Below are 24,038 nucleotides of genomic sequence, written 5' to 3'. Positions count from 1 at the left end.
GAAAGAATGACCTTATCTCCACTTAAAAGTGGGTTTAAGTGCCAGAGAATGGGCAGCTGAGATGTGGGGGGTGTGTATGTGGAGCAAAGCGAGTTTGATTTTGGGTCTAAAGTTCTACTCACAGATGTCTGTGCTGGGAAGAGAAGGCAGAGGGGCGGGGTGGGAAATGGCAGCACCATTCAACAGGCAAGGGTGAGATGATGCCTTGGGGGAGAGTGAATATTCTCTCTGGTTTTTCTTTTTCTTGCTCATTCTAGAAAGGCCAAGACCAGAATGTCTACCAATGTCCCCTTGCCAGAGACACTGAAAGAACTCAAGAGGGGATGTAGGTACCTATGGGTAGGCAGCAGCCAGCTCTACTTTCCAGGCAAAAGAGTCTACTCAGCCTTTGGGTCTCCAAGGCCTAGGCTCCCAAGGAACAGTTGAGGTGCCACCATAGGAAAGAGGGGCCGGGGGAGACCTATTATCCCAGGGGGCCGAGCACAAAAGGCTGAGACCCGCAAGGTCAAATCATGGTGTCCCATTAGCAGATCTTAGCTCTGAGGGACACCACCCTCCCTGGAAGATGCACAATGGTCTGGTCAGCACCTGCCCCGCAGAGCCTTTCAGGTGGATGGGACCATGCATGAGCCCAAGCTAGGCAACTGCTGGCCCCAGTTCAAGCCCATCTCGTGTGTGGAGTTTGATTAAGCTTGGTTCACATGGATCGCATCAACCCCCCTCCCCCCAGGTTCCTGGGCAATTTGAGGAGGACACAACCTCAAGGGGGAGATATTGGACTTTCAGACAAGATGGCCCCCAAAGGGTGACTCCATTTTCAGTCGGGAAAGAAAATGAAAGAGATGGGAAGCATTTGCACCCGAGCTTTGGGAAGCCTTCGCTGGGCTATCTGAGGACTAAGTGAGATCCCGAAATGAAGTGACATCCTTCCTCATGAAGCCTGACATGTCCTGGGAACTAAAACCTGTTCACCTCCATGCCCAAGTCACCTGGACATTAAGGAAGACGGAGCCTCAAAAGGGCTGTGCAGATTCACTCCATGAGTCTCAGGGTTTCCGAGGCTGGTCCCGGTTTATTGGGCGTCCTGCTGGGCCAGACCTTGGCAGCTGGGTGGCAAATCTGTCCAGACTGCTTGCATCTCCCCTCTTTGTCCTCTGCTTCTCAGCGCTAGCCTTTAGCACCCCTTCTTGGATCACTGGACTCCTCTCCTCCTCCTAAGTCCTTAGGCCAGGATGCTCAGATTCCCAGCTGGGATAAGAGGGCACTTGGAAGTCCAGCTCAGGGACTAGTTACCCAAGAGTCGGTGGACGGCGTGGGGCACCAGTGGAGTGAGACCCCGGATCTGGGGCCCGAGGAACCGTGTCTGTGCCGTGTGCTGCAGGGGAGAGGTGACACCCCATTCTGCAAACACTGCCCTCCCTTTCCTTGTTGACACATCTGGAGGGCTGGGGAGAAGGGGGTGGTGCAGGGAGGTGTGTCTCATTGACACTAATTCTGTTATTGACGATAGGAAACCAACAACGTGAGAGAAGAAAATCAAAAGTAATATCCATTTGAAACTGTTTTGAAACTTCTGATCATCTCTGCCTCCTTACCAAGAAGCATAATCATGATTACTTACAGTCACTAAGTGTCACAGTTGCTTCTGTTTGCCGTGTCACGTGTTCTCAGGACGACACCTCAAGACATACAGTCGCAGCTCGGATGAATGACGGGTCCAAAATTGGACCGAAGAACGTATCTGGCCTCCAAGCTCCAAGTCTCTATGAGCTGCAGGCACACTTTTGCATTATCTCTAGATGGTCATGCTTGAAGGATTGAAGGTCGCCTCTTAACAGAGGAGAGGACACTGCTCCCAAGAGGTGGCTCCGCAAGACCAGGAAGCAGCTCCGGGATCTCTTGTCAGCCTGGATCTCCCAGGTCACTGTATTAGTGTTTCTTTGTATTCTGACGCTTTTCCTCCTGGGGCCTTGCCAACCTGGAGGCACCGTCCCTCACAGGGCTGGCCGATTGCTGGCGATAGTAAACGATTCACCCGCAAGCATACTTTCCATGAGTAAGCCACTCAATATGGAGCCCATCCCCAACCACCCACTTTACTGGGCTCTCACACTCCAGGCCACTGTCCCCCTGCTCTTATCCCCCTGGGATCAAGAATCAAACGACCAGAGACAGCCCCTACCCCCCCAGAGCCCACCAAAGTTACTCAACCTAGCCCATCCTCTGCCTCTTCACTCTGCTTGATGTGCTCCTCCCTCTGGAAACCACAATAAAGGACCCTTGCCCGGGTCCTTTCCCTGTCTCTCTGCCTCCTGGGCATTCCCGCTGCTTCCCATATAGCCCTGCATGGGGCGGCCTGGCCTCTGCTCTTGGGAACTGTGAGTGACACACGGTGATTTCGATGGCGGTCATCTGATCTGTCGGCTTCACTGTACTTGAAAAGTAGTAAAACCTGCATTTTAAAATAGTCGTGTCCCCGACAAGTTCTGCAGATACTCGTGCTCCTGAAAAAGATGAAAATGACCCAAACCTTCATGCATCAAGTATTTTCTAGCCCAAACGTGTAAAGAAATGGCCTGGAGGGGGAGACACACGGGCTTCAGCGTCAGAACCTGGGGGCTTGAGTTTGTCTTCTGCTCTTTCCTCTGTGGAGCTGGGTGGTTACGGCATCTTCCAGTTTCCTAATCTGCAACAAGGAGGCTCAACTGGGTTTCAGCTAAGAAACCTGAAAACGATATGTCAAAAGTCGTGTCACGCAATCAACACTCAAAACCCTTTTCGTGGCTGGCAACATTATTCTTCCTCAATAATTGGTTACCCGCACTTTTTTTTTTAACCAGCAGCCCAAATCTTATCTGAATGAAGACAGTCATTTTTCCCGTTTCCTCGACTATTCTCTTAAACATTTGATTTGCATTTGGTCATTAGAAAGCGTATAGACCTGTTTAATCATTAAGGGTTCAAAACCTATTACCGCTTGAGTAGAAACTAGAGTGAGCTCTGTTTCCCCGACTTGAAAGATAGGGCATCCAAGAACCCATCTGCGGACAGACCCCAGTTTGAGAAACACAACGTTAAAAATTAAACTCTGGGGGCACCTGGGTGGCTTAGTGGGTTAAGCATCCGACTTCAGCTCAGGTCATGATCTCAGTTTGTGAGTTCGAGTCCCCCATCAGGATGTCTGCAATCAGCACGGAGCCTGCTTTAGATCTTCCGTCCCCTCCTCTCTCTCTGTCCTCCCCTGAACTCTCTGTCTCTCAAAAATAACTAAACATTAAAAAACTTAAACTCTGTCCATAGCATTGATTGCTTTATGCTGACAGGACCATAAACCCAACAAATGGGGGCCAAACACAAGCGGAGGCCTGAAATATCACAGTAATGCAGGAAGTTATTGCCCAAATAATCTCTGTTATAACATAAATATATAGAGGTAGATGGAGTTTAAAGGAAACCACAAGAAAAAACAAACCTTCTCAAAGAGGGATCCCCAGGGATAGCTATAAAATAGCTTTAAAGTAATTCGGATCATCTTGTAGATTCCAAAAACCCCAAGGTGAAGCCTTTGCAAATAGACCGTTTTCTTCTGGACGCACAACTTTTATTAAAGTCAGCTCTCTGGACTAAAGGACGTATCCGGTCTCCAAATTGTAAACCTCGAGCCTCTGGCATGACAAGTGACTACATCCGTATGGAGGAAGGATTTGCTCGTCCCCCACGGACGCCACCGACCTCAGCTTCTTGGACGCGTGACCTGTGCGCTCGCACAGGGCCTGTGCTCAAAGGCCTCCGTGCTTGATTTCATTCTCTGCTGTCCCGAAAGTCTTACGCTTTTTGAACAATGTGCCTGCGTTTTCATTTCGCGTTGGGCCCCTCAAATTATGTAACCAATCCTGGACACCCTCATTTTCTGTCCGGGGGAGGAAGGGTACCACCCAGGCCGGTAGCCGCCCTGGCAGGCTGCCTTGGGGGTTGCGCAGTACCTTCACCCCGACGGGAGGCCAGCTTTGCGGAGAACCTCCTTCTGCTGGAATCATAATGAGCAAATTTAAATCATTAAAAATTTAGCGGCTACCGGCTTAGAAAAGATGAAGCATCCTAATTCAATTGAAAATACCAGAACAAAAGGAAAACGAAAAGCTTGCAATTTTTTTCCAAACCCTACCCAGCTGGCTGTTTTCTCTTGTTTATCTTGGCATCTGATTCTTTATTTGGTGGCAAATTAATCTGGGTAGTGATCCCTATCGTAAGTCTTCTCAGTGGTTGAAAGGGCTGATTTTATTACAAGAGGCTAATTCTTTGATGCCTGCAGCCTGGTGGAGGATATGGGGCTGGCAGAGCGAGGACTTCCTGTTCTTTACAAGGTCAGCGGTCCAGAGAACTAATGTCTTGTGTTAAACGAACAACACAGGTGATTCCAGCCCCCAAAACCTTTCTCTTGGTCTTTGGCATGGGAAATAGCCAGCTAGATCACTCTGGTTACCATTAATGAGGCAGGAACAGAGGCAGAGAGCAACTTCGTCCTCTGTGCCTCACCATCTCTTTTTAGGGTCCCCGTTCCCTTGTTGCGAGATGCCCCTAATCCCCAGGTCCTCATTTCCTCGGATAACGCCGTTGGGTCTCTGGTGCTTTCTTCCTAGGTGGGGTGCCTGGCTGCGTTTCCCAACCTCCCTCTTGCCAAGCCCCGCATCCTGTAACCTCAGGACTCTAACCTCAAACACTACTGCCTGGAAAACATTAGGCAACTGATGATGTTGCGTGATGGTCAAGGAATGATTGCATTTCACAAAACGGGGGGTGGGGGGGGGGACCTCCCGGATACGTAATCCACAGGGACTGCTCCCCATGTGGGCATTTGAGGACATGATGAGGACAGGATCTGGGAGTGAGAGGGGCTGAGAGAAAGGCTGTCGAGATTTAGTTTAAAAAATAACATATTTTGTTTAAATGTTTGAAAACGTAGGTCAATGGCGGGGGGGGGGGCGGGGGAAGATGGTTTCTTTTGCTGAGGCTGTGTCACATCTCCTTGCACGAATTTTGCTAGCCATTGGGAGAAACTGGAGGGTTTCCAGGGGTGTGGCCTGGCCTCCCAAAGACGCATCTCACTGACATTGGCATATTTAAGCTGCCGGTTTCTTATCTGAAATAAAACTAAGAAAATTAAAACGCTTTAGTAAGCTAGGCCATCAGAAATACCAAAGAATAAAGGTTATTCCCAAGCACGTATTTAAAGGAGATCAGCATCAAACTAGAGTTTGGACAGTCAGACCAACTGTGAGAGACTTTGAAAAAGTGGAAGGTTGGCTGAGCGTCCCGGCCGGTGTGCCCCTCTGGGCTGTCCCCTCCTTTCACTGTCCTTGGGCTCCCTTAAGGCTCCTTAAGTGACAGACGGTGTCTGTAATGCAGTTGATTTCACCCATAAAACTCAAATGAATCGTGTCCAGTGGAAATGCAGTTAGTCTTTGCTCTGGAAATGTTAACCCATTTTGCATTTATTTGTAAATTCATGTCAGGGTCTCTGATTTCCCCCGCACGCACGCGTGTGTGCGTGCATGTGTGTGTGTGTGTGTGTGTGTGTGTGTGTGTCGAATTCTTGTTTGAACTGATGGTGGCATTTTAGTGGTTCCCTCCTTAGTTAATAAGTTAAATCTTTACACATGTTCATTTTAAAATTCTATGAGAATCATTATTTTATCCTTAAAAAAACAACTCTCTTGTAACCAGATTCCTACTCAGTAATCTGAGACGGTCTTAACAAAGGCACCGTTTCTCTTAAAGCTGGTGTTGGATTGTTCAAACTTATCCGGAACATCCGTCCTTGAAGTTCAAAGTCCTTCCAAAGGAGACGTTCCTCGCCAGATCTGTCAGTGGCCAAAGACCCTTTGTTTCTTCATCTGCAGGCGAGGGGTGAGAGTGTCACAGCACTTTTTTTTTTTATGTGTTTGCTTATTTTATGTTTGTCTGTATTTTTGTTTTTGGGAGATACCCTGTATTGGATGAGAAAGCCACCATCTGTTTTTAGTTTACTTCTAGTTTTTATGAGGAATAATATTGAATTTTATTGCCTTTGCAGCATTTGTCGAAGTGGTAATATGGTGTTTCTACACGACTTTTTTAATATAGTGAGTTGCACTAACAGATTTTTTGGGTGTCAAGGCAAACCTCATTCCCGGTCACAACTGATTTTTTAATATTCAGTGCGCTAATGGTTTATTTAGGATTTTTCACATATGTTTATAAGGAGATACTAATCTGTTGTGGGTTTGGTTTTTTTTTTTTTTTTGCATCTGTGAAGCTATAATATCTATGTTATACTATGTTATACTATGTTATAGTACTATGTTATACCCCACAGAATGAGTTGAGGACTTTCCATTTTTTCTAGGCTTAGAATACGTTTGTATATAAAATTTTACCAATTAGTGGTTTATTCAGATCTTCTTCTTAAGTCAATTTTGGCAAATTATAACTGCTAGAAAATTATCTAAGAGTCACAGTTATTGGCATCGTGTTCCCTAGTGACGTTAAAATTGACTATACAGGGGTACCTGGGTGGCTCTGTCCATTGAATGTCTGACTTTGGCTCAGGTCATGATCTCACGGTTTGTGGGTTCAAGCCCTGAGGTGGGCTCTGTGCTGACAGTTCAGAGCCTAGAGCCTGCTTCCGATTCTGTGTCTCCAACCCTCTCTGCCCCTCCCCCCTCACACTCTGTCTCTCTCTCTCAAAAATAAACATTAAATTTTTTTTAATATTGATTATATTCCATGCTTGTATATTCTTTTTCATTGTTAATAGTGTTTCTTTATGTCCTCTCTGTTTTCTTTTCTAGGATAATCTCACTCGGAGTTTGTCTCTCTTTTTTTTATATAAATTTTTATTCATTTTTGAGAGACAAAGAGACAGAGCGTGATCAGGGGAGGGACAGAGAGAGAGGGAGACACAGAATCTGAAGCAGGTTCCAGGCTCTGACCTGTCAGCCCAGAGCCTGACGCGGGGCTTGAACCCAGAGCCATGAGGTCATGCCCCGAGCCTAAGTCGGATGCTCAACCAACCCCCCAGGGGCCACAGAGCTTGTCTCTTTTTTAACCTTTTCAGAAAAACAGCTTTCCGGTTTGTCTTCTTTATTTGTATTTGTCTCCTTTCATTAATCTGATGTTGTCTCTTGTCTCTTGTTCATGGTATAGAATATAAGAGGACAGCTCTGTGCTCCGTAAAATGTTTTCTACTGAAAGAACTTCATCTTGCAAACATGAAACAAGCTCAAGGTCAACAAGTATTTCCAACAAGGATTCGTTCTATTTTGGTTGATATTCAAGTACAGTTTGATGGAGATTATACATTCAGCCAGTGATGGTTTCACCAGAGCATGGATTACATTGGAAATGTCACTGGTAACAAGATAAACGGTAAATGCGAGTAGGTACTAGGTGAAACCATGAACATATATTCATTCTGACAATGTAAACACTCATTTTCCAAATTCATTTATTCAACATTCATACCAGAAGTCTTTATGGAGTACTATCAGGACAATGGTGGCTCACTGGTAAATAATACCAACGTAGGGCCCCCCGGGTGGCTCAGTCGGTTAAGTGTCCGACTTCGGCTCAGGCCACGATCTCACGGTTGGTGAGTTCGAGCCCCGTGTCGGGCTCTGTGCTGACAGCTCAGAGCCTAGAGCCTGCTTCGGATTCTGTGTCTCCCTCTCTCTTTCCCTCCCCCACTCGTGCTCTGTCTCTCAAATATGAAATTTAAAATAATAATAATAATAATACCAAGGAGTCCCTGCCCTCCTCAAGACTACATTGTGGTAAAAGAAAGAGATAATAAAAAAAAAGAAGAAGAAGAAAGAAAGAAACTAAAAAATGTGTCATGCAATTTCAGAATCAAAGGACAGGGGATAAGTTGGTTTACATTCTCTCCTGATGTTGACGGATATCTAGTAATGAATTTACTTTTATAAGTTGTGTGGACTTTGTAAGCCACATCTAGGCAGAATCAATGAATATAGTGATGGGGAAGACAGTTGAAATTATTATAAAGTTTTATGAATTTTTGTAGACTAGGTTAACTGTATAAAACCGATAGACTTCACTTGATCGTAGGACAAGAAAACAAAATGTTAGGGAAAAATCTGTTCTACGATGGCCAACAGGACTGATAAGGGAATTTCAGTCCCTGCCTGAAGACTTCCCTTCCAGATTCTTGTTCCCACCCTGCTCGCTTCAGGTGCCAAATTAGTACCGTTGGGAAAATAAGTAAAGTTCTGCACCATAAGATGGCTGACAGGACTAACACAAGCTCTAGTTGGTTCCCAGCAGAGAGACTCCTCTTCTGGGTTCTCCCTGCCCTGTTTGCCACGTGTGCGCAAGCCGCCACGAATGCGGAAGATGATGCTATACCTTACCCTTCCCACCTGCATTCGGGCTCAGATCTCTGGAGAATGCTCTCCTCTGAGCCCACCGGTGTAAAATAAACCTCCTTCCTTCCAAGATCTCCGAGTGCCGCTTGGTTCTTCTGCCGGGTGATCCAGACCAGTTTCCGTAACAAAAAGAGCAGACCACTTTATCTACTTTGTGAAAGAAGTTGAGAGTTTCAGCTAAACACTGAAGATCTTAAAAGATTGAATTCACCAAGAGCACTATAAGTCGAGTACTGCCTAATCCCTCTGCTTGTATCTTTGTCCAGAGGCCTCCGCAGAAAAGCATTATTTTTAGGCTGCAGTGGATTCTGCTATAGTTAGGCCCCCGCCCATGTTTACTAGGTATGGCCTGGGTTTATCCACCTAATCCCTCTCCTCCTTACCCCCTTTCTTCTGTGCTCTCTACTGATTCCGTCCCAAAGACATTTTCCGAAGGCAGCGGTGGGGTTGATGTATGTACAAATTAAATAATCAATACACAAAGCCCTTCCACTTAAACTTTCTCCCTTCGAAGGCGAACACACTGATATGTTTGTGGTTTCAAAACACAATGTGGCTAAATTCTCCACTTTTCCTTGAGGGATAGTAAGCCAGATCTCAACTGACAAAACAAAGTTGGAAACATAAGGTATTACTGGTTAATTTAGTTAAACAAATGAAACCAGACCTTCTAAAATTATGTGGTAATTTAAGGAAAGTTTCCTCCCATTGTGACTGGATTGTGTGGGCGGTTGTCCCAATTATCTCACAAACTGTGGCTGCAAATGTCCAATCCTTTTGAGCTACGGTCACGTCTTTGTGATCTCAGCTCGAATTTAGTAGCAGGAAAACCAAAATGACATCGATGTTGGAAGTGAAGAAAGAGAAATACAGTTTCAGGAACCGTGTATTTTTATTTGAGTTGAACATTTTAACAACTGTATTGAACGCAAAGAATTACAGGAATTCCTCCTCTAAAGCACTTAAGGAGATAAAATGCAAAGAAGAAAAGGACTAAACATGAAGAGAGAGGTCTGACCTTACCAGTAAAACATTGTCTCCTCCTCCATAAGTAATTTGACCTCTGGATCTCTCAGTTTAGGTCATCTGCCTCTCAAAAGAATAAGTGGGTGGATAATGGATGGATGGAAGCAAGGATGGATAGATGGACGGATGATGATGATGAATGGATGGATAGATGGACGGATGATGGATGAATGGATGGATAGATGGATAGATGATGGATGAATGGATAGATAGATGTGTATAGATGGATGATGAATGATGGACAGATGGATGATGGACTAAAAATAGATAAATGGATGAGTTACTCACTTAGAATGACTGATTTTGGATCGTTGGAGAGTGAATGAATGATTTTTGTCAGTTTCTCCATTCTGTACACCCCTGAAGTTGTGAATATATTTGCTGAGTATCAGCCTCAACCATGATTGTGAACTCTACATACCAAAAAAAAAAAAAAAAAAAAAAAAAAAGACAAATATTCTCTACCTTATGGGAACCTATATCCAAGTAGACAGGGAAGTTACACTACATACACAAAACCATAAAAATGCAAGTCAAGTGAAAAATTATGGGACATAGACTTGGGGCCCTGAAGGCATTCAAAGATTGGTGAAGTCTATTCCCTCATTCAACATTTTTGCCACTTTGCTTCTGATCCAGAAGGAGAAGTAGAAGAAAGAGCAGATCAAAAATGGAATACGTGGGCCAGACCCTCATAACAGAAGGAAAGTCAAGATGGCAATGGAACTGATAGGGAAGCTCAGGCCTTTGAGTCTTCTGGGTGTCATCCAGCTAAATGGTGTCACTCCATTGTCAACTGTCCTAACGAACATTCGAGCTTGATGCCTGTGATGGTTAGTCTTATGAGTCAACTGGACAAAGCTAGAGTACATAGTTATTTAATCAACTACTATTCTAAGTGTGGCTATGAAGGTATTTTTTAGATGTTCCTACATTCACAATTGCTTGACTTTAATTAAAGTAAAGGAAATTATCCTCCATAATATGGATGGACCTCACCCCGTTGAGGGCCTTAGGAGCAAACACTGAGGCTTCTTGAAGGAGGAGAATTTCTACCGTAAGACTGCGGTGTTAACTCCTGCTTGAGTTTCCAGTCTGCCAAGCTGGCCTACAGACTTTGGACTTGGCTAGCCCCCACACTGCACGAACCAATTCCTTAAAATAAATGTTTAAAACAAATTTTGTTTAATTTTTAAAATGTTTTCGTTTATTTTTGAGAGAGACAGACAGACAGAACACGAACGAGGGAGGTGCAGAGACAGAGAGGGAGATACAGAATCCAAAGCAGGCTCCAGGCTCTGAGCCATCCGCACAGAGCCCGATGTGGGGCTCAACGCTCATGAACCACAAGATCGTGACCTGAGCCGAAGTCAGACACTTAACCGGCCGAGCCAACCAGGCACCTCTTAAAAAAATTTTTTTAAGTAAAATTTCAAAAATCTATATCTATTTATCCAGCCATCTGGCTAGCGATCTCTCACTGGTTCTGTTTCCCCCGAGCACCCTGACAGATACAGTGCCTTATTTCAACATAAACAAGGTCCGCACATTTGTGGGATCCAAGTGCCAACCAAGGTGGCTTGGTGTGTGTGACAATGTTCATGGACATATGAAGACAATATGGGAAGTTTGGGGGTGATGTGACAGGGTTCTGAAATGAAGCAAAGCGGGCAAAATGATTGGAAGTGAGCTTATGTGCGTGGCCCTTCAGGAACGCTTTCCACCCAAGCTGCCGTGAGTTCTCATGAGTTCTCGGTGTTGATGAAGTTTACAGGAGATGAAGAAACACATTCCTCTCCAGTTCTTTCCACGATGTAATTAAAGCTTTCTAAGATCAGGGACTCAAACACTTGAAAGATTTTTTTTTTTTTTTTTTTTTTTTAGGGAAGGCAAAAAATGTAAAGCATCTCAATTTTTAATTACAGAGAAGGACCTCATTACGTAAGTGAATACGCCCTGGTGTGGGTAATTATCCATTCAAAAGAGCAAAAATGGTAATTTCTAGTTGGGAAATAAGTACTGGTTCACCCCCTTCTTTAATCCATCAAATTTTAATTTTCTTCTTATTTCTATAATTGAGGCCCGGCTGCCAGCTTTGGAGATACAGAGCCGCATCCTTCTGTTTTGAAAGGAGGGGGCTTTCTGCTCAACTGTCACAGAAGCAATTAAAGCCTCCGAACTGGGCTCTCTCAGATGGATTTTTCTCCTTTCCACTTACTCATCCTGCCAAAAATGAGGGGGTTCATCAACCTCACACTGTTAGGAGACGGAGCTCATCACCGAGAAGTCTGGGCCGTGTTCCTTCCGTGTGCTGCGAATGAAAGGTTGCTTTTCCTAAGCAGGGTGCTGGTCCAGGAGCCCCCAAAACAGGTGCCATCCGATTTTGTCCTTCTTTAGTCTTCCCCGTGGCTCGGTTTCCCCACCCAGAAAGTGAGAGGCTTAATGAAGCAACAGACAGCCTCTAAATAATAATGTCCAATAGCGTAGCAATGAAACATTGCCAAATAATGAGCATAGCGTTGGATTTATCTTACTTACTACCGTGCGGTGTTGGAGACTCTGGGGCTGCTTCCTAGCAGAGCGTGGGGCCAGAGGGGAAACAGCTAGCATCCCCCCAGCTTATTATGCTCAAGTACAGTACAATTCTCCTGAAAAACCATTTTCCGTCGCCAGTCACTAGGGTTCCCAGCTGCCATAACATTGGATAGCTGTGTTTTTCGTATTGGCATTATCTTTTCAGCTATTGAGATAATTAATGATACTCTTATTTGAGCCCCATCAAGCTTTGGAAATGTGTCAAACGAAAACAGCTTTTTTATTTTTTTCCCCCTTTCTTCCTCATTTTTCCTTTTCCGAAGCTTCCAGGTGGTAGTATCCTTCAGAGTAAAATCGGGCCTGCCTCTGGTCTGAGCGTCCTCAGTCAAGGATTAATCAGAGTCGCTACAAAATACCAGGGAAGCCGACTGAGAGGGAGCTAACAAGAGGAAGGACATTGAAGCATGAAATGTCAGCTGATCTCCCAGGGAGTGTGGCAGGGACAAACCACACTTCCCTGGACGCAATGCCCCTGTTGGGCACGAGCAGGAAGGTGAAATTCTTCTGAGATGAACCCTCTGGTCATGACACTTTGGCCATCTCGGACTCCGTGAGGCTCAATGGTGAGCTGTGGGTTATCGTAAAGGAGGAATCGAACTGCTTTTTCTAGCAGTTCGGGGTTTCTCAGTCTCAGCACCTGTGACATTTCGGGCCAGATGACTTTTGGGAGTGGGGGACCGGCCTGCCTGCGTGTGGCAAGGGGTTGAGCAGCGCTCCTGGCCTTCACCCCTAGAGGTCAGGAGGACCCTCCCTAGCTGTGACAATCGAAAATGTCCCCACACACTGCCAAATGTCCCCTGGAAGGTTGGGGTGGGACAAAATCAGCATGGGGCTAAAACCACTGGGCTCAGGTTGAACACAGGTGAGAGACATTACCGTGAATTCTAGATACAAGACGTAATTAAAGCTAGAGACACATTTTCACATCTGCAAATACTCCTTTGTCGCTCCCTTTGATGGTACCTGCAAATAATCACAACCATCCGGGTCACAACAGTTCTGAAATAGTGATACTGACAGCATTTGCCTCGGACACAAAGACACAGAGTTTGAAGTCTTGTGCTCAAAGTGCACGTGACGAGTGTGTCTATTTACTTCTTAGGAGAAGAAGAAGGAATTCGTCTCAGGAAAATGAGCATAAAATAAAACTGGTCCACCATCAAAATACGTGAAGTATCTCACGCTGCTTGTTTTTTTATGTAATTACACCTGGAGTTATGCATGAGGTCACTTCATTGATCCCTCTTTATTTTAGTTTATTTAAAAAAAAAATTTATGTGTTTATTTTATTTTTGAGAGAGAGACAGAACGTGAGTGGGGGAAGGGCAGAGAGAGAGGGAGACACAGAATCCGAAGCGGGCTCCAGGCTCCGAGCTGTCGGCACAGAGCCCGACGTGGGGCTCGAACCCATGAACTGTGAGATCGTGACCTGAGCCGAAGTCTGATGCTTAACCGACTGAGCCATCCAGGAGCCCCTGATCCCTCTTTAAGAACAAAATCATCTCCCTGGCTGTAATATATGTAATATATGTGGACACTACTGGGGGTTGCTCCCCACAGCCGAAATGGAGAACTGTCTTCTGTCCCTGTCTGCACGCTTCTCTCTGGAGAGCACGGTTGGTTGTGGGATGTCAGTGCGGTTCAGTAAAGGGTAACGCTACCCCAGCAAGGGAATGTTCTCATTGCCTAAACCATCACATTCCCTCAGCCTCTGGATATACATAATCGTGCTTTTAAAAATTAAACTGAAAATTTTTTCTGCTGGTTTAAAAAATTCAGTTGCCCGTACCTCTTACCTGCAGAGCTTGGGGTTTTTGTGAACCTGCATGGGGGGAAAGGCTTTAACAAGAGCATACTGGATGGGAGGGATGTCTAATAAGACTGGAGAAAACCCGAAGTTGCCAGGTCAAACTCCTCCCGTCCAAGGGAAGGGAACTAGGCGGGGATGTGTAAGGAAGGTCCTGGAGTTAACAAATCCAGGGCAGATGATTGTATTGAGCACCAAGACACCTGAGTTTACGGAGCGTCTCTGGGCAAGGCACTGTTCTGGGACCTGCTAGACATACAAAGGAGGATAAATTATGAACCGTGCCCAGGGAGCTAACAACAATCCTAGAAACAACAACGACAACAACAACAACAACCAAGAAACGATGCAAGGGAAACCGAGGCAACAATTGAAGAGATAATTCAGGAAGCCCTCAGTGATGCCAAATAGAATTATATGTATGGCATTAGTTTCGTTCAAGACAGGTACTTCAGGGGCGCCTGGGTGGCTCAGTCGGTTAAGCGTCCGACTTCCGCTCGGGTCACGATATCGCGGTTCGTGAGTTCCAGCCCCGTGTCGGGCTCTGTGCTGACAGCTCAGAGCCTGGAGCCCGCTTCACATTCTGTGTCTCCCTCTCTCTCTGCCCCTTCCCTGCTCATGCTGTGTCTCTCTCTGCTTCAAAAATAAATAAACATTAAAAAAATTAAAAAAAAAAAGACAGGTACTTCAGATCGGTTTCGGCTGAGGTGCTTGGGGAAAAATGATAACAGCTAAAACTGAATTTAAACTGGACCTCAGGGGCGCCTGGGTGGCGCAGTCGGTTAAGCGTCTGACTTCAGCCAGGTCACGATCTCTCAGTCCGTGAGTTCGAGCCCCGCGTCAGGCTCTGGGCTGATGGCTTAGAGCCTGGAGCCTGTTTCCAATTCTGTGTCTCCCTCTCTCTCTGCCCCTCCCCCATTCATGCTCTGTCTCTCTCTGTCCCAAAAATAAATAAACGTTGAAAAAAAATTAAAAAAAAATAAAATAAAATAAACTGGACCTCATAGGATGAGCAGTGAACAGGTGCAGAGGGGAAAAGAGAGAAATCCCGAGAAGCCAACAGCAAGGTAGGGCTGGGACACATAAACGAGCCGCCGTGCTGCCGTGGAGGTGCAGGCGTGTGCTAGAGAGCAGAAGGTTTGGGGTTCAGATCCCAGCTCAGCAACTTCCCCCCTGCCCCGCCCCCAGAGCCTCAGCTTCCTCCCAGGGAGTGAGGGAGTGACCCCAGCAGAGAGGACTCAGTGAGACTGTGAGTATGCCAGCCAGACGGCAGCAGCAGCCTCTCTGCGCTTTGAGTCCCTGACTCCATGTCTGGGGGAGGTTCTGGGAGCGCCCCAAGATTTCTCAAGTATCCAGTGGCTTAAATGACCATCCTCGCTTTCCCGCCTCAGAATCCCTCTCCAGTCTTGTGCCCCTCCCATGACCGAGTTCGCTGCTCAGCACTGACCCGTCGCTGAAAGCCAGGCATGACAGTGAATGCACATGACTCCAACCTGTACCTTCACTGTCACATGGCCTTCTCCTTGTGCGTCCCCGTGTCCAAATTTCCCCATTCTTATAAACATGCCAGTCATTGGATTAGGACCCACCTTAAGCCAGCGTGACCTCATTTTAACCTCATTGCATCTACAAAGACTCTGTTTCCCGATAACGTTCCGTTCACAAGTATGCCAGGCTTAGGACCTGAACATATCTTTCTGGTGGACACAATGAACCTACCACCCTGGCTGTGACCAGATCGAAGTCTGGAGCAAAGGCTCCAGGGAGAAAGGAAAGACGTGAGCAGATAAAAAGATGTCTTAAGGACAGAATCAGTTGGTCCTCTTGGTGTGGATTTGAACAACGGGAAAGAGAAAAATGATGCAGATTTTGAGCCCTGTGCATTTATAAGTGAGCAAGCACTGGCCTCTTACTTGGCAATTCCTCAATAACAGTGACAGCTTGTGGTAGTAAGTTCCGCGAGGAGAGGTACCCTATCGTCCTGTATCCATCCTCCGTACGAGGCTTTCAATAACAGGGGGGCAGAACAGAGTGAGGAGGAGGGAGGGAAGAGAGGACCAAGCGAGGTTCCAGAGGAGGGAGAGAGAAAGGATTGAAAAAGTTCGGAACTTAGAACCATTTCTGGAGAAGGTTACATCTTCAGTGTCAGTCATGCTTAACATAGATTCGTGATTCCGATCTTGACACAGAATTCGTGATTCTCGTGGATATATTATGCGAGCTCGCACAGGTGTCTCCCATTCATTTGGCTTTTAGGCTAGAATCAACCAAATAAACAGTGGCTTTTCTCCGAAGTGGAAATAGAAAAGTAACAAGGAGTTTGGGAGTCTTTGGTCTCCAACACAAGCCCTCTCCTCCCCTGGAGAAGGAAAGGTAAGATCTTCCCTCACAAAGGATGTCTGCGGCGTTCTTCCCTGGGACTTGCCCCGACCCACGTTTATCCAGCGTGACAGACTGGGTGACGTGAACTTGAGCTACGGGCGCTCTGGAGCCCCTGCAGCGCCCGCAGGTCGAATGGATGGTGGGAAGTTGTCTCTTCCTTATCCTGAACCCCCCACCCCCAAACCTGAGAAACATACGTAATAAAGTCACTGTGAGTCCTTTATTTGTTACTGCCTCGGATGCACTTGAACTGCGAATATACTTAGAGAATTCGGATTGCCACTGTGACTAATTACACTCAGACTCGTAAAACAGCCAAGCCACACCCAAAGCCAAAGGGGAGGAAGGTGGAGTCGGGTTCCACAAAAGTGGATTTACTCTCCGCCTTGGTGCCTGCTGTCCACCAGCCCCATCTTACTACTGTGACGGTTTTGGGGGGCCTTAGCCAAGCCTGCAGTGGGAGAGCGAGTGGACCGCCCTGCTAGTTTCCAAAGCATTCCGGAACAGAATTCAGCTTTTCAACTGACTCCTTTTGTTTAGTTTCGTTTTGGTTGTTTGGTTTTTTTGGTTTCTGGTTTTTGTGTTTGGTTTTGTTTTTTATTTTGTTTTGTTTTTTGTTTTTGTTTTTGGTTTTTATTTTGGTTTTTTTTTTTTTTTTTTGTTCTTGTCGTGTTGTTTTGTTTTGGTTTTTGTCTGCAAAAATGCAAACGAACCCAGGGAGACAGCGGCTGTCTGCAGCTCTCCCAGCTTAGAGGGTGCCAGCGTGCAGCCCGGCCAGCCCGCCCGCTGGGGAGAGCCAGAAGCTGGCCGGAAGCGGATTGGGAATCCTCAACCCCTCTTCGTGGAGGTCTAGAATCACCGCGGGTCCTAGCATGGGAACGGCAGCTTTTCAGGAATGACCAGAAAATTGCGGAGGCTCAGGCCAGCTGATGAGTGGTCAGCAAGTGAGAATTTGCAATGCTTTTGCGCAAAATGCAGTGGATAATTGTGGGGAGTCAAATACAAATGAACACTTCCTTCAAGAAGCTCAAGGTCTGGTAGGAAAAGAAAATACATACACACACCTCAAGCGGTAAGGACTGTGGAAGTCTGTCTCCTGCCTTTTCAGAGCCATGAACTCATTGGTTGCGACCTAAAGACCTAACGGTGAGGTCAGGAGGGAGCCTTCTTTCTCATTCATGTAAACAGATGTTATCTCTAAAGAAAACACTACAACAATGAGGTTCCAAGTGGTTTGTTATCGTGTAAAGGGTTTGTTCACTGCTGGGCCCATTCACCTAGACCAGACCTGGAACCTGGTGGCCCTCAATATAGACGGGTTGAGATGAGTTAAATTGTTCTTTGAAATGTCCAGTGAAAAAGGACTCTGTCATCTGGAAGCATTAGAAGCAGGTGTAAAGTCCAGTTACAACCCCCTCAGAGTTGAAGACATTTAGCGGTGTTTATTGAATGTGATATATTTTTTTAAAGTTTATTTATTTGAGATAGAGCACAAGCAGGGTCGGGGCAGAGAGAGGGAGAGAGAGAGAATCCGAAGCAGGCTCCGCACTGTCAGCTCGGAGACCGACGCAGGTCTCAAACTCACAAACTGTGAGATCGTGACCTGAGCCCAAATCAAGAGTCCGACGCCAAACCTACTGAGCTACCATGGCGCCCCTTTGAATGTGATATTTTATAAATGTCTCTGTCCCTAGAGGGCTAAGTGATGGGAACACTTTTTCTGATTTGGTGAAGACTGCCATGATGGGTTTGTAATCACGTATAAGAATGTTCTATATTTAGGGGCGCTTGGGTGGCGTCGTTGGTTAAGCGTCCGACTTCGGCTCAGGTCATGATCTCGCGGTCTGGGAGTTCGAGCCCCGCGTCGGGCTCTGTGCTGACAGCTCGGAGCCCGGAGCCTGCTTGGGATTCTGTGTCTCCCTCTCTGTCTGCCCCTCCCGTCTCACACTCTGTCTCTCTCTGTCTCAAAAGTAAATAAACATTAAAAAAATTTAAAAAGAGGAATGTTCTATATCCAAAAAGTAAAACAAATTAAAAAACAGAAAATAGCAAGTGTCGGCAAGAATATGGAGAAATCGGGTCCTTGGTGCCCTCCTGGAGGGAATGCAAAACAGCACAGCAGCTGTGGAAACCAGCATGGCCACTCCTCCGACATTAAACATACAATGCCCATGTGACCCAGGATTCTACTTCTGGATCTATACTCGGAAGGATTGAAAGCAGAGTCTCAAAAGTGAATTGGAAGGTAAAAGCAAACTGAATGTCAATCTTTGCAATTATAAAAAAAATCTCGATTTTGAAATAAAAGAAGAACAGATAAAAGTAGCCAGTCTTGGGAGGCTCTGAGACAGAAACCTCAAATCTTCCGTTAAATGAGAAAAACCTCAGATGGCCAGATTTCACTTCTTCTCATTGCCAAGGAGTATTCCATTGTATTATGCTGAGTGAAATAAGTCAGGCAGAGAAAGAGAGATACCGTATGTTTTCACTCACAGGTGGATCCTGAGAAACTTAACAGAAGACCATGGGGGAGGGGAAGGAAAAAAAAAGAGAGGGAGGGAGGCAAACCACAAGAGACTCTTAAATACTGAGGCAAACTGAGGGTTGATGGGGGTGGGGGAGAGGGGAAAGTGGGGGATGGGCATTGAGGAGGGCACCTGTCGGGATGAGCACTGGGTGTTGTATGGAAACCAATCTGACAGTAAATTATATTTAATATAAAAAAATAACTACAATTTATCAGAGAGGAAAAAGGAAGCCAGAGTTAATGGGAGACGTTAACAGTTCACCAGTAGTTAAATAAACTGCTGAATCACAACCCGTTGCTCTAACCAGTTCTTCCAGTTCTCAGGAAACAACTTGGGGTCTTAGAGGCTTTCACAAGTGTGTGTGTGTGTGTGTGTGTGTGTGTGTGTGTGCTCTTGGGACAGGACAGGGGGAACATAGGTGAGTGCTTGTATTTAATATTTCCCAACCCTCACGGACTGCCCTCTTTTTTTTTTTTTAATTTTTTTTTTCAACGTTTATTTATTTTTGGGACAGAGAGAGACAGAGCATGAACGGGGGAGGGGCAGAGAGAGAGGGAGACACAGAATCGGAAACAGTGCCCTCTTTAAAAAGCTGAAACTCGTTCTGATTTTTCCCTCTTTGAGCTGCAAGGTCAATACGCCCTGTTAAGGGCGATTTAATGTCGTGGAAGAGATTCACAATCTTGATCAACGAGGAATAGAAGGGGCCCTCAGGTCAGTGCGTGTGGCCCAGACCAAAGCTGAAAAATGCTCCATTAGTGTGCGGGCCGGAGACAGACGACCCTCTCTAACCAGGAAACTGAGCTGAGCTAATGAGGACACTAGTCACCAAGATGTGAGAAGCCAGCTATGGATGTGGAAACGACATCCAGGAGCAGCCACCGTGGGACAGCCACGACTCCCCTAGAATGAGGAGACAGCAGGTAGAGAGGACACCAGAACCCACAGAGTCTTGTGACCAGGATAGCAGAGGACTGGGGGACAGTGGCCATTAGCACAGGAATACAGCCATTGCCAACCCATGACCCGGAGGAACATAAAAAACCCCCAACCACTTTGTCCCCAGCTTCCTCTGCTGCCTTCATGGGCCAAATCCCGCGAGAAGCCATGGACAAAGGGACCCGGTGAGGGGGGGTGGGTTGTTGTTCATAGAGATCATTCTCCTGGGGGGGCTCCAAACATGGCGACGAGGGTAGAAATAGAGGGGGCGGGGGAGGGGCGGTGGCACAGAACATCCAACACATTGTTACTTTGTGTTTTCATCTGATACTCCTAAACCTAGTTCGTAACATACTACGTTTTAAAGTACCTTTTACCAAAAGTTTACATTATGATTATTTAACTTCCATTTGTATCAGTAAAGCCCAGGGAAGCCCCAGGTATCTGATTAAACACTATTCTGGGTATGTCTGTGAGGTTGTTTCCGGAAGAGTCATGACATAGTTGCCCATCATGCATCATAAAGGACAAAGAAGATAAATTCCTGAAGAAGACCTCTGCAAAGACCATGCCTTGGCGTCTGTGCTTACCCAAAATATTTCGCGGCCATTTTGCTAGTGCTCCTATATATATATTTTTTAATTTAACGATCATCTTGCCGTTCATTCATCATCCGCAGTCTTGAGTTGTTCAGAATTCCCCACTGGTGGCCAAACTCCCGTCTGGCAGGTGTCTGAGCCAGTCTGTGTCTTCCATGATAAGCTTCCAAAGAAACGTTACAGGGGAAGAAAGAGTTACTCCTGACCAATGACTGTACAGGAAGCGGCCTTCTAAGGGGGTCATGTGCTGTCTGGGACAGGTGGGAGAGCCCGTATGGTCGCCAGCCTGAATGGATGAAGCCCCTTCTCCCCGTGAAAGGGACCGACACAAGCTTCTTCGTTTTTGTGCGGTGTGTGGAACTAAGGAAACAGAAGCCCCCGTCCACCAAATTATCTTCACAAGTGTTCCATTCTTATTCTCCAGATCCGTGGCCATGCTGACCACGGTCCCTCCCGAGTACCAAGAGGCAAGATCCTCCCCCAGGCGGTCTGGGCCCCAGGGGACATCCCTGGCAGAAAGAAGGGCATTTCTTCTCCACATACGACACCGAGCAGACCGACTGAGATGCATCAGTGACACACGGGAGTCTCTGGGACCCCAGCCAGCGTTCTTCCAGGAGACGTGAGCTCTTTTGGCTTTTGGAGAAGGGCCACCGCTTGCATCACGTGTTTCCTTTATGGCCCCATCGTGTGGTACTTACGCCCTTCTTCTATGTGTTTAAAATCGCGGATATTCCAACATGCGGACGACACAAAAGCTGAACGTGTTAGGAATCCGAACACGACTGTAGACACACCCCCCGTGACGTGTGGCCCAGGTGCCGGCCATCAGGACTGACGGACTCATCACTCCAGCTCCCTGAGCTCTGCTGCCCATGGCCCTGGCTGTCAGCACCCCACGGAGAGGCCTCAGCGGAAGAGCGGCCTCACCCTGGGGACGTCGTCCTTCCAGGGGCCCTGCCTCCTATGCTCCACTGATGTGGGATGGGTAAAAGCCAGCTGTGCTCGGCACAGCTCTGACAGGCCAGCCCGTGTTCTGATCTCCCACGACCATTGGCCCCGGTTACCCTTCTCCTTCCCAAACCCTGGTGCCCCGCACCCCCCTTTCCCAGCTGTGGATCCCATGAGTAATCTCTGAAGAGTCCAGAGTGCTAATCTCTATCTTGGGGTCCACTTCCCAGGGGACTCAACCTGCAACAATTACCAACTGGCTTTCTTTTTTTCACTGTCCTTTTTTAAAAATTGAAATACACGTTTTCAAATGTGTAACACCTGTATGACGATTGGTTTTCTGTGTGTACTTGGATAGACTAGTTGTTCAGTTAAACACAAATCCAGGCGTTACCGTAAGGGTATTTTGTAGACGTGATTAATATCTGCAATCGGGGGCGCCTGGGTGACTCCTTTGGTCAAGCCTCAGACTCTTGATTTCAGCTCAGGTCACGATCTCTGGACTGGTGAGTTCGAGCCCAGCGTCAGTTTCTGCGCTGACAGCGTGGACCCTGCTTGGGATTCTCTCTTTTCCTCTTTCTCTCTCTCTCTCTGCCCCTACCCTGCTTTCATGCGCTCTCTCTAAGAATAAATAAATAAACTTAAAAATATTTTTAAAAATACCCACAATCAGTTGACTTTAAGTAAAGATTACCCTCATGAATGTGGGTGGGCCTCACCCAATCAGTTGAAGGCCTTAGCCCAGAAACTGAGGTTCCCCCAGAGGAGAAAAAATTGTGCCTCAAAACTGCAACATCAGCTTCTTCCTGAGGTTCAGCCCGCCAACCTCCCCTGCAGACTTTGGACTTGCCAGCCCCACAGTCATGTGAGCCAAAACCTTAAAATAAATCTCTTAATATATATATCCTTTTAGTTCGGTTTCTCTGGAGAACCCAGACTTACATAGTCTCCCATCACGACTGGATTTTTTTTCTCTTTGTAGACTTGTCCTTTTCTCCTTTTTTTTTTTTTTTTTTTTTTTACATATTTGAAGGTTATCTTATTAGGAACAAACAAATTTAGAGTGTTTCATCTTAAAGTTGAAACTTCTATCCGTGTCCCTTGGGTGTGTGTGGGGGGAGGGGACAGGCGGGAACCCCCTGGGCGCCTGTGGGGTTAAAAAAAAAATTAAAAAAAATTTAAAAAAAAAGAAACTTCTATTGCTCTGAAATGAACTACTGTTGGCCCTGACTTGGTAACTTTTGTTTTGCATAATGTATTTCTCATCCTTTACTCATTGATATATTTACATATAAGGTGTGTCGCTTATAAACAGCATGTTAAACTTTGTTTTATTTTATTTTCTGGTCTGAAGAACTTTATGTTTCAATTGAAATACTTAGTCCATTTAAATATACTGTAATTTAAGCTTAAACCTACCATCTCGCTATTTCTTTTCTATTTGCCCTGCCTAGTCTATATTTTCTGCCCTTTCTAAAGATTTTTTGGATTTATTTAATATTTTATAATTATTTTTTTTCCTCTATAAGCTTCTTAATTATACTTAAAACGTTGTTTGTTTGTTTGTTTGTTTGGTATTTTCCCTGGAGATAACAACAGGTATTCCTGATTATTCAAGTGCTATTGTTGGGGCTCCTGGGTGGCTCGGCGGATTGAGCGTCCGCCTTTGGCTCAGGTCATGATCTCACAGTTTGTGAGTTCGAGCCCCGGGTCGGGCTCTGTGCTGACAGCTCAGAGCCTGGGCCTGTTTCAGATTCTGTGTCTCCCTCTCTCCGTGCCCTTCCCCACTCTAATGAATTAGGGCATGTGAAATGCTTAAGGCAATGTTTGGCACCTCGTACGTGCTCTACAAAGGTTCAGGTTGGCCATCACCCTCCTGTCTCCGCTCTGCAGCTCAGGGACACGCCGCCCTCGCCAGCACCTTGAGGGAGGTGGCATTCAGCAATCCTTGAGAAAGCTGTGCTCAGACATGTGACCACAGGCACCAAGGGTGACTACTTTGTATTACTGTTATACTCATAAAGCCCTTTTCCATTCTGAGATACACAAATATTCTGGCACATATCCTTCCAGGATTTTTATCAAGGCTGATTTTCAACATTTAAATCTTTAATCCATCTGGTATTTATTTGGGAGTAATGCATCAGAATACATGTTTAAATTTATCGTATTAATGTACTTACTCTGCTTCTGGAGTTTGTATTTCATTCCTTGTTCTAGTATTCTATGGCATCACCACCTGGTTTAATTTATTAAACTATGTTTTTGCATCTAGTAAGACAAATATCACCAGTTAATCTTTTTCTATTTTGTTCCTATTTTATTTTTTTCTCAGCTTTACTCATGAATTTGTTCTTCGAGCTGAATCCTAATTTTACTTGAACATGTTTCAGAGTAAATCCCACTGGGAATTTAAATGCAGTTGCGTTAACCCTTAAATGAACTTGAAGAAACTGACATCTTTACAATGTTAACAAATAGGGTGATTTTCATTTAATATATTCTTTTTTCATGTATCTATCAGGTTTTTTAGAAAAATTCCTCATGTGTCCTTTTAGGCACTCCATGTTTTGTGATACTATTATAGAAGGGAAATTATTTCTGTTAAATATTATACTTAGATTTTTCTGAATTTTAGAAAAGCCATTGATGCTTATGAATTCATTGTGTGTCTAGCCCCTTAACTTTAAAATTTGGATGTTGGGATCTTTCTAGAGAATCATCATTGTCTAAAAGCAATAAAAAGGTAAATCTGTTCTTTCCAATGCTACATATCTTGCTGAGTTGG

Source organism: Lynx rufus, unplaced genomic scaffold (assembly GCF_022079265.1).
Source record: "Lynx rufus isolate CCGP_SWC_20201006 ecotype Redwood Valley unplaced genomic scaffold, mLynRuf1.p SCAF_5, whole genome shotgun sequence".
NCBI lineage: Eukaryota > Metazoa > Chordata > Mammalia > Carnivora > Felidae > Lynx > Lynx rufus.
Note: the sequence above shows the minus strand (reverse complement) of the source record.